We start from the raw sequence: 10,134 nt of genomic DNA, 5'->3' as shown, positions 1-10,134 counted from the left end.
GGGAGTATGTAATTGAGATAGTACTACATGAAACTGTGTTTTTTACATCACAGGGAGAGATAAGGTAATTGACAACAGTCAGGCTAATGCTCCAGGAACAAAAAACATGCACTACCACGAGCTTACGGAATTGCCACATACCTCTTTGGTAGGCTTCGACAATGATGGAGTAGGGAATTTGATCAACCTAGGCTTTCTCCTGATGTTGGGTGTGGGATAGAAAATTTGTTAAAGTTATTACATATATATCTATAAGACTTTATCGATCAGATTATAAGTGACCAGTGTTGAATACAATAATTATCACACTTGATAAAATCCACCTCCAAGGTGCTTGGAATTTATCAAGTGTGATAATTATCACACATTCTGACCTCATGAGGAAAAACGTGGATTTTAGTACTTATTGCACCACAATGCATATGTCCTAGTAAATACCTGGCCCTTTTCTTTCCCCTGTTAAATTCTAGCAGGTGTGATCTGCCAAAATGTAATGAAGAGTGTAAAATTTATTGCACAAGGTAATTACTGGGAGAAATGTATTTATTTACATGGTTTGTAGATTGCATGGCTACCCGAAAAAGGTTTCACAGTGCTAGCATCCTCACTGAACCCACCAGTATTTAAAGATGCCAAGGGTGACTATTAACCTCATAGATGCTCGTAAACATCCCTCCCCAGTGCTGCGCTGTCCAATGGAACTAGTGCTGAATGGACGTCCAATGGTCGTGCGCAGCACTGGGGAGGTAGTGCTGCCGTCGGCCAACGCCCCGATGCAGCACTTAAGGGGTTAATGAAGAGGTGGAAACAACCATGTTTTGAACAGCTTGCAGAAAGCTGTAAGTGATTTGCAGGTTCTCAATGATTGTGGCAAGATGTTCCACAGTTTTAGATATGCAAATGCCGACCACCTTGACGGGTTCTCTTGATTCTGGGAACCACAGCTACCTCTCGAATGACAGAGTTGAGCGATCATTTAGGTGTATACCAGGGCAACAAAGGTCTCAGGTACATGGGCCCTGGGATGAAAAGACATGTATGCATGTAGCATAAGGCTTTAAATTGAACCTAACATTAAATTGGCAACCAGAAATGGGTATGTAACATACTGGCTGATGAGGTGAAGCTGGGTAAGTGAAGAAGGAGCTGTGAAGCCACATTTTGTTGGGTCGGAAACTGTTTAAGCAGAGATGTAGCAGCACCTACGTATAGAACATTGCTGTAGTCCAATCCGGACATTACCAGGACCTAGACTACCTTTCTTTGAGCAGGGGCCAGAAGGAACATCAAGTTTTACATAACCACTTAAGGATGCCAAAAGAGGTGGCTGCTACTTAATTGATCTGAAGTCTCATAGATAACTTTGCCGCATGAACTGGTGAGGGAGTGATACCCAAAGAAGATGACCACAGTTGAGGACCCAAAGGTGGGGTTGGTTACCCACCAGCAGAAACTCGGACATGTCTCCTTTCAATTTTAATGAGTTCCCATTTATCCAAGATGAAACTTGGGCACAACAGGTGTTAAGAGATTATGCCTTGCGGTTATGCCGAGATAAGGATACCACAATTTGGGTATTATCTGCGTGCGAAAACAATGCAAGCCCTTAGAATTCTACAATCTCGGCTAATGGTCGCACATATAGGTTGAAAAGAAGAGGGCTCAGGGTATAATCCTGCTGCACCCTGTAAACTAGGTGGTTTGGTTTAGAGCTATGGTGATGTGAATGCACCTTGAAGGTGCAGTCTTGTAAAAAAGATCTCAGCCACGCCAAGGCTGCACCCAGCATAACCATATCTTCTAGTCTGGTCAGCAGAGTGGAATGATTCACGGTGTTGAATGCGGCACAAAAATCAAAAAAGGATCAGTGCCGCCATTTTTTTGGAAAACATATTTTATTGGATAAGCAGCACAAGGGTCAATATAATAGATACATAATACATTCAGTCATCCCACATGTCCTCATTTGAACCCCCAACTAACCCCACAGATAACCCTCCCCCCCAACAGCTGTAGGTGTGGGCAGCATAGTTCAAGCAGATATAACAATAGTCAGAAGAAACCTGATGGATCAATATTCGTCTTCAGTGGCATCCCAGGGAATTCAATTCAATACTCTCCCCGCCCTAGTCTTCATCTTCTACTTGAGAGTCCCTAAGCGCTTGTACTAACGCTTCCCATGCCCGTGCCAACTCCAAGCTCTTTTCATTTGCTGTGCGGGTGGCTTGCCTAAGTCTGACAGTACTCTCACTGCAGGCCCATTTATATAATTCAGTTGTCCACCTCCTACTAGATGGACCCTCCCTCGACTTCCAGTGCCAAGTTATTTCCCTCTGGGCTAGGATTAGGCCTAAATCAATCAACTTGCTAGTAATTTTCGTTTTATTCGTGTGGGGAAACCAGAGCAACAGACATGTTGCCATGTCATACTCCACCTGCCTATCAGTAACTTCATTAAGGAGCGCCCCCACCACAGACCAGTACTGCCCCAGCTTCGGACAATCCCACATCATATGGTCCAGTTCCACATCAGGCGCTAAGCATCTAGGGCACGCTGCGTCTTGTACGTGGAAATACTTCCGGATCTTCCCTGGGGTGAGATAAGCTCTATGCACTATAAAAAAGTGTACCTGTTGGAACCTAGCATTCCTACTCCCTTTCCATGTCCTCCTCAAGATATGACCCCATGTTGTATCCGGTATGGGCTTCCCTACACTTGCCTCCCATTTTTGTTTCAGTGCTATCAGTGGTACTAAGCCCTCATGCAACATTCGACAATGTAGGCAAGTGACCGCTTTGAATGTTCCTGCCGCCATTACCACATATTGACAAGCCATGGTGGTCAGTGGTTCCGCCTGCCCAGCCTTCCAGTGTTTCCGTATCGCCGTTGTAATAGCCGCATGCAATAGGAAACTCCTATCAGGAAGGCCAAATTGATCTTGCAATACCCGAATGGCAAGGATCAGTGCCGCCATGCTGCCTTTATCTAGCTGACAGTGCAGGTGTACAGTAATGCTGAGAAGGGCTGATTCAGACCTGATTGCGTAGGATGAGAGCTGCAGCTTGACATGTTTCTCCAGCACCTTAGCCAATGTGGGCAGGAGTTGCTAGAAGTGGTAAATAACATGTCGAGAGAGGGTCTGATCTACAAGTCTAAAGTAGGAGCGTCATATTCTACTGAAACGCTCAATGAGGGGTAAAGTAAAGAATTAAGGGCTGGAACATTAAGCTTAGATCAGCTCCTACCATAAGATGTCTTTGTAAATAAACCTTGTACCACTTAGACCTGCGATCCTCAGGTGTTTGAGCAGGGTTTGCAATATAATGTTTCATGTGTAATGAGGCCCTAAATCTGTTAAGCATAAATATTTAGTAAATGCTGTGCTATCACTCTCAAAACATACTCTGTGCAAAGATTAGTGGTCACACCTTTTTTCAGGGGCTGTTGGAAAAGTCACAGCACAGTGTCGGTATACTTAAAGGCAGCACAAGGCAGTTCATATGGAATACATATTTACATATCAGTCATAGATCAAATAGTGCAGACGTGGCAAAAGAAAAACCAAAGCCATTTGAACTCCAGCGCACCAGAGCATTGGAAGTATTCATCTCCACTGGCTTGGCAGAGGACTGCCCACCATTATTTGAGATCCCAAATGGTTTGGCAGGAATCTATTTTTACCAAAAGAGTTCCCGCCGATATGGCGGGAGCAGTTTCAACAAAAATGTAAAAAGATGGACTGCACGTTATGGCAGTGAGCACACTTAGGGCCAGATGTAGGTAAGTAACATTTACCGATTCTTAATTACCGAAAAATTACCGAATTTTACCGATTCGGTAATTAAGAATCGGTAAATGTGAGGGGTGGGTATGTAGGGAATCCAGATGTTCCCTTTTACCGAATCGGTGAAATTCGGTATTTACAGATTCGGTAAATACCGAATCGGTAAAGCCTATTGATTCCTATGGGCTTCAAAGCCCATAGGAATCAATAGGCTTTACCGATTCGGTATTTACCGAATCTGTAAATACCGAATTTCACAAGGGTGCAGGGGGTGTCACTTTGACACCCCCTGGCACCCCCTAAACAGGATTGGGTGCCATGTGGCAGGCCTACAAGCCCTAGGGGCAGGTCTGCCTGCCACATGGCATAGGTGTGCATGCACACACGTGCATGCACACCGGAATCGGTATTTTACCATGAAGTTGGATTTCATGGTAAAATACCGATTCGTTAAGGCCTTTAGGACTCAGAAGAGTCCCACCTACATATGGAATTTACAGAATCGGTAAAATTACCGATTCGGTATTTTACCGAATCGGTAATTTTACCGATTCTGTAAATGTAGATTTACCTACATGTGGCCTTGGATTTAGGCCCCTACATACCGATTGGCCATTTACCGGTCGGTAACGGCCGAAATCGGCCGTTACCGGTCGGTAAATGGCCTGAAACGGCCACCTACATCGGGCCCTATGTTTTTTGTTGTAGCAGACAGAAACCCTTAAAGTGAGGCTGTGTCTAAGCTGAAGAAAATGTAATGTCCCTGATGTGCAGGAGGTATTCTCTCGACATGTCAGGGGCATTGCTTTTACTTTTATTCTTGGGTTTGACATGATTCACATGGTGGGTCTGTTTAGAAAAACTTGTGACAAAGGGCCTGCCCTAAATAGAGTGGGGTTTCTATCGTTCTGACACTGGTTGTGACATGGGCATAGCCTGATGGATAGGCTTCCAGCAAGAGGTTTCCAATGGTGGAGGCAACTGAGACACGGTTGTTGGAAATCTAGCGGTTTCAACTCTTTCAAATGTGGCGGCGGAACTGCAGGTTCCTCAACCAAACCTTAAATGAAACCTCATGATATTAAATGACATGCGTAAGCATCCTTACCTTCACCTGTGAAGGTAAGGATAAGAAAGTATGGACAAGGCAAGGCAACTACTAATTATGGATGTACTCATAATGTGTAAACAATAGAAGTTAGAGCAATCAAGCATGGACAAACTGCAGTGCTCAGAAAATGAATAGAATGGTATTTTTAGGAGGTAATTAAATGCAACCGCTTTTTTTCATCAACTTACCAAAGGAAATATAGGAATGATAATGCCTCGCTATGGGCCTGATTCACAAAGGTAACTTATACTTTTGAGTAAGATTACACTTTTGAGTAGGTTTACCATATTTTGATGTTCATAAACTGCACTTTTGTAGTAATTTACACTTTTGTATTAACTCCAGCACTACACACGGCTAACCATGGGACTGCTAAACCCTCCCATAGAAAATAATGGAGGTGTGGACTTACTACAAAGGTGTAAGTTACAATAAAAATATAAGTTACTACAAGAGTGCAGTTTGTCAATACCAAAAAGTAGTACACTTAATCAAAAGTGTAAGTTACTACAAACGTGCAATTTGTGACCAGCAGTTTGTAGTAAGTTTTGTTGTACTAACGTACTACAAAACTATCTACAAAATGCAGTTTGTGAATCAGGCTCTATGTTTATTATGCAGCGGTCCTGAATTAAGAAAATGGGAATTTGACCCTCCGATCCTTGACCTCTGTGAGTGTAGGAAGCTGGCCATTTAATGCTATTATTTCCATGGAGTCTATTTTGAGTTGTATCAAAACAACATTATCAGTGTCTCCAACGTTATGCCATTGATGCTATTAATAGCAAGAAAAACTTTATAAAATATCACAGAATGGTTCCTGTTAAAGCATTGTTTAATGTTGATATTTGTATATTTCCTGTTTACTCACTGTTTGTTTCTCCATCTCTTGCATCCTTTCCTTTCCACATGCATCCTGTCCAGATCCACCCAGTCAGGTTTATGGCTACTGCTCGTGTCATGAAACAATTTCTATTTTAATCATTTCCTCCTTTATTCACATCCTTCATCTCCTTCCGTTTTCATTGAAAAAGACACAGCTTCTTGTCAAGTATGACACAATGATCCCCTGTTTATGGGAGGTGGTACTCAGAGATGGATGACTGAGTTGTGTTGCTTTCTTTTATTCACAGTTGAATAGCATTAACGATCGTGGTCGCACATTGCAGTGCTTTCTGCATCTGGGTGCACCTTTATGCGGTTCTGAACAACTGGATTGGGAGAAATGTCATTTGATAGTGTTATTTGTTTAGTGTTTGGTTGTGTGTTTAGTTAATAGATAGTTTTACAATGTTTTATTTCAAAATGTTTGTGTGAGTTAGTGTGAAAGTAAGATTAATTTAATCCAGAATGTTTCATGTTTCTTTAGATTGGGTGGGCAGCGGGGGAATGAATTATCTCCTTTAGTGAATTTGCTTTAGGCATCCTAACCCAGGTCAATGCCATGTAATCTCTTGTATGGTGTATCTTGGGGCTTTAGAATGTTCACTGTGTTCTAGGTTGTTTAGGAAGTGCAGTGTTCTTGGTTGGTCAGTTTGTTGGTGGCTGGCTTGAGATGAATACACTCCTGTTGCCTGCTTAATAACCCACAATAACAACCATTATATGGTGGCAGTGTATCCTCTTCACAACAATTGTTGGCGACAACTTAGCCAGTCAGCGAGGATCCCCAACAGGAGGTTATCAGGTATCACAGAACCCGTTATGGTGGTATTCGCAGTGTTTACAGTATCCAGTTGGAGTGGAGAGCCCAAGGATAGTATTGGAATTAAGGGCCTTATTTTTGAAAGTTTGCAACACTTTTAGGCTGCTGTTGGGTCATGTTTTGTGACACAGTGGTGGCATAAATAATGCACCACGTTGCACCATATATACAAAGTGGTGCATCTAAGCAGATGTGTCACTTTCTAAATGGCTGTGCTACATTATACCTTCGTCAGGTATAATGTATGCAGGGTGGGCATCCCACGTGAAAAAGTCTCGTTGAAGTGGCACAGTGAAATCTCCCGAGTTTTACAGCGCCACTTTTAGATTTCACTGTGCCACTTCTAGGATGCTACTTTGTCACAATATTTCTCCTGCCTCACAGCAGGCATAAGGTTGTTGCAGTGCAATGGGAATAGGCCTCCGCATACATTGCGGAACTTGCATCATGCTTATAACACAACTCTAGCAATGTATGGGTTTTGCGCCGACAGATACGTCAGGATTCCTGAAGTAATCTGTTATTTCTTGCTACATGGTGCACTGTACAATAAATACGATTCAGAGAAAGGGGGTGGTGATGGACAGAGCATCTGAATTGAGCAGAATACTCGCACCCAGTCAACAGATCAGGGCTTGATCCATCACCGTTTTTTAGCTCACTGCACCATCCCAGCTAAGAACCTGGCTACATGCAAATTAGTCTGTCCCTGGCCCAGTGCATCATGAGAACAGGGCAGACCAAACTACCAAGCCAATTCTTTTACTGGAAAGGAAACAAGCTTCCGGGGACCGGTTTCTGGCATTACAGCAGTCTTCGGCCCGGCTTGCTTGAATCCTGATGGTGCAGTGAGCAAGGGACTCATGTCTGAGCATACCCTACCACGCTTATGGTGGACAAAACGATTCAGAGAAAGGGGGTGGTGATGGACAGAGCATCTGAATTAAGCAGAATACTCGCACCCAGTCAACAGATCAGGGCTTGATCCATCACCGTTTTTTAGCTCACTGCACCATCCCAGCTAAGAACCTGGCTACATGCAAATTAGTCTGTCCCTGGCCCAGTGCATCATGGGAACAGGGCAGACCAAACTACCAAGCCAATTCTTTTACTGGAAAGGAAACAAGCTTCCGGGGACCGGTTTCTGGCATTACAGCCGTCTTCGGCCCGGCTTGCTTGAATCCTGATGGTGCAGTGAGCAAGGGACTCATGTCTGAGCATACCCTACCACGCTTATGGTGGACAAAACGATTCAGAGAAAAGGGGGTGCTGATGGACAGAGCATCTGAATTAAGCAGAATACTCACACCCAGTCAACAGATCAGGGCTTGATCCATCACCGTTTTTTAGCTCACTGCATCATCCCAGCTAAGAACCTGGCCACATGCAAATTAGTCTGTTCCTGGCCCAGTGCATCATGGGAACAGGGCAGACCAAACTACCAAGCCAATTCTTTTACTGGAAAGTAAACAAGCTTCCGGGGATCGGATTCTGGCATTACAGCCGTCTTCGGCCCGGCTTGCTTGAATCCTGATGGTGCAGTGAGCAAGGGACTCATGTCTGAGCATACCCTACCACGCTTATGGTGGACAAAACGATTCAGAGAAAGGGGGTGGTGATGGACAGAGCATCTGAATTAAGCAGAATACTTGCACCCAGTCAACATATCAGGGCTTGATCCATCACCGTTTTTTAGCTCACTGCACCATCCCAGCTAAGAACCTGGCTACATGCAAATTAGTCTGTCCCTGGCCCAGTGCATCATGGGAACAGGGAAGACCAAACTACCAAGCCAATTCTTTTACTGGAAAGGAAACAAGCTTCCGGGGACCGGTTTCTGGCATTACAGCCGTCTTCGGCCCGGCTTGCTTGAATCCTGATGGTGCAGTGAGCAAGGGACTCATGTCTGAGCATACCCTACCACGCTTATGGTGGACAAAACGATTCAGAGAAAGGGGATGGTGATGGACAGAGCATCTGAATTAAGCAGAATACTCGCACCCAGTCATCAGATCAGGGCTTGATCCATCACCGTTTTTTTAGCTCACTGCACCATCCCAGCTAAGAACCTGGCTACATGCAAATTAGTCTGTCCCTGGCCCAGTGAATCATGGGAACAGGGCAGACCAAACTACCAAGCCAATTCTTTTACTGGAAAGGAAACAAGCTTCCGGGGACCGGTTTACCAGCCGTCTTCGGCCCGGCTTGCTTGAATCCTGATGGTGCAGTGAGCAAGGGACTCATGTCTGAGCATACCCTACCACGCTTATGGTGGAAAAAAGGATTCACAGAAAGGGGGTGGTGATGGACAGAGCATCTGAATTTAGCAGAATACTCGCACCCAGTCAACAGATCAGGGCTTGATCCATCACCGTTTTTTAGCTCACTGCACCATCCCAGCTAAGAACCTGGCTACATGCAAATTAGTCTGTCCCTGGCCCAGTGCATCATGGGAACAGGGCAGACCAAACTACCAAGCCAATTCTTTTACTGGAAAGGAAACAAGCTTCCGGGGACCGGTTTCTGGCATTACAGCCGTCTTCGGCCCGGCTTGCTTGAATCCTGATGGTGCAGTGAGCAAGGGACTCATGTCTGAGCATACCCTACCACGCTTATGGTGGACAAAACGATTCAGAGAAAGGGGGTGGTGATGGACAGAGCATCTGAATTAAGCAGAATACTCTCACCCAGTCAACAGAGCAGGGCTTGATCCATCACCGTTTTTTAGCTCACGCACCATCCCAGCTAAGAACCTAGCTACATGCAAATTACTCTGTCCCTGGCCCAGTGCATCATGGGAACAGGGCAGACCAAACTACCAAGCCAATTCTTTTACTGGAAAGGAAACAAGCTTCCGGGGACCTGTTTCTGGCATTACAGCCGTCTTCGGCCCGGCTTGCTTGAATCCTGATGGTGCAGTGAGCAAGGGACTCATGTCTGAGCATACCCTACCACGCTTATGGTGGACAAAACAATTCAAAGAAAAGGGGTGGTGATGGACAGAGCATCTGAATTAAGCAGAATACTCGCACCCAGTCAACAGATCAGGGCTTGATCCATCACCGTTTTTTAGCTCACTGCACCATCCCAGCTAAGAACCTAGCTACATGCAAATTAGTCTGTCCCTGGCCCAGTGCATCATGGGAACAGGGCAGACCAAACTACCAAGCCAATTCTTTTACTGGAAAGGAAACATGCTTCCGGGGACCGGTTTCTGGCATTACAGCCGTCTTCGGCCCGGCTTGCTTGAATCCTGATGGTGCAGTGAGCAAGGGACTCATATCTGAGCATACCCTACCACGCTTATGGTGGACAAAACGATTCTGAATCGTTTTGTCCACCATATGCGTGGAAGGGTATTCTCAGATGTGAGTCCCTTGCTCACTGCACCATCAGGATTCAAGCAAGCCGGGCCGAAGACGGCTGTAATGCCAGAAACCGGTCCCCGGAAGCTTGTTTCCTGTCCAGTTAAAGAATTGGCTTGGTAGTTTTGTCTGCCCTGTTCCCATGATGCACTGGGCCAGGGACAGACT

The sequence above is a fragment of the Lissotriton vulgaris genome, chromosome 6 (genome assembly GCF_964263255.1).
Source record: "Lissotriton vulgaris chromosome 6, aLisVul1.2, whole genome shotgun sequence".
NCBI classification, from domain to species: Eukaryota; Metazoa; Chordata; class Amphibia; order Caudata; family Salamandridae; genus Lissotriton; species Lissotriton vulgaris.
This window is presented reverse-complemented; position numbering follows the sequence as displayed.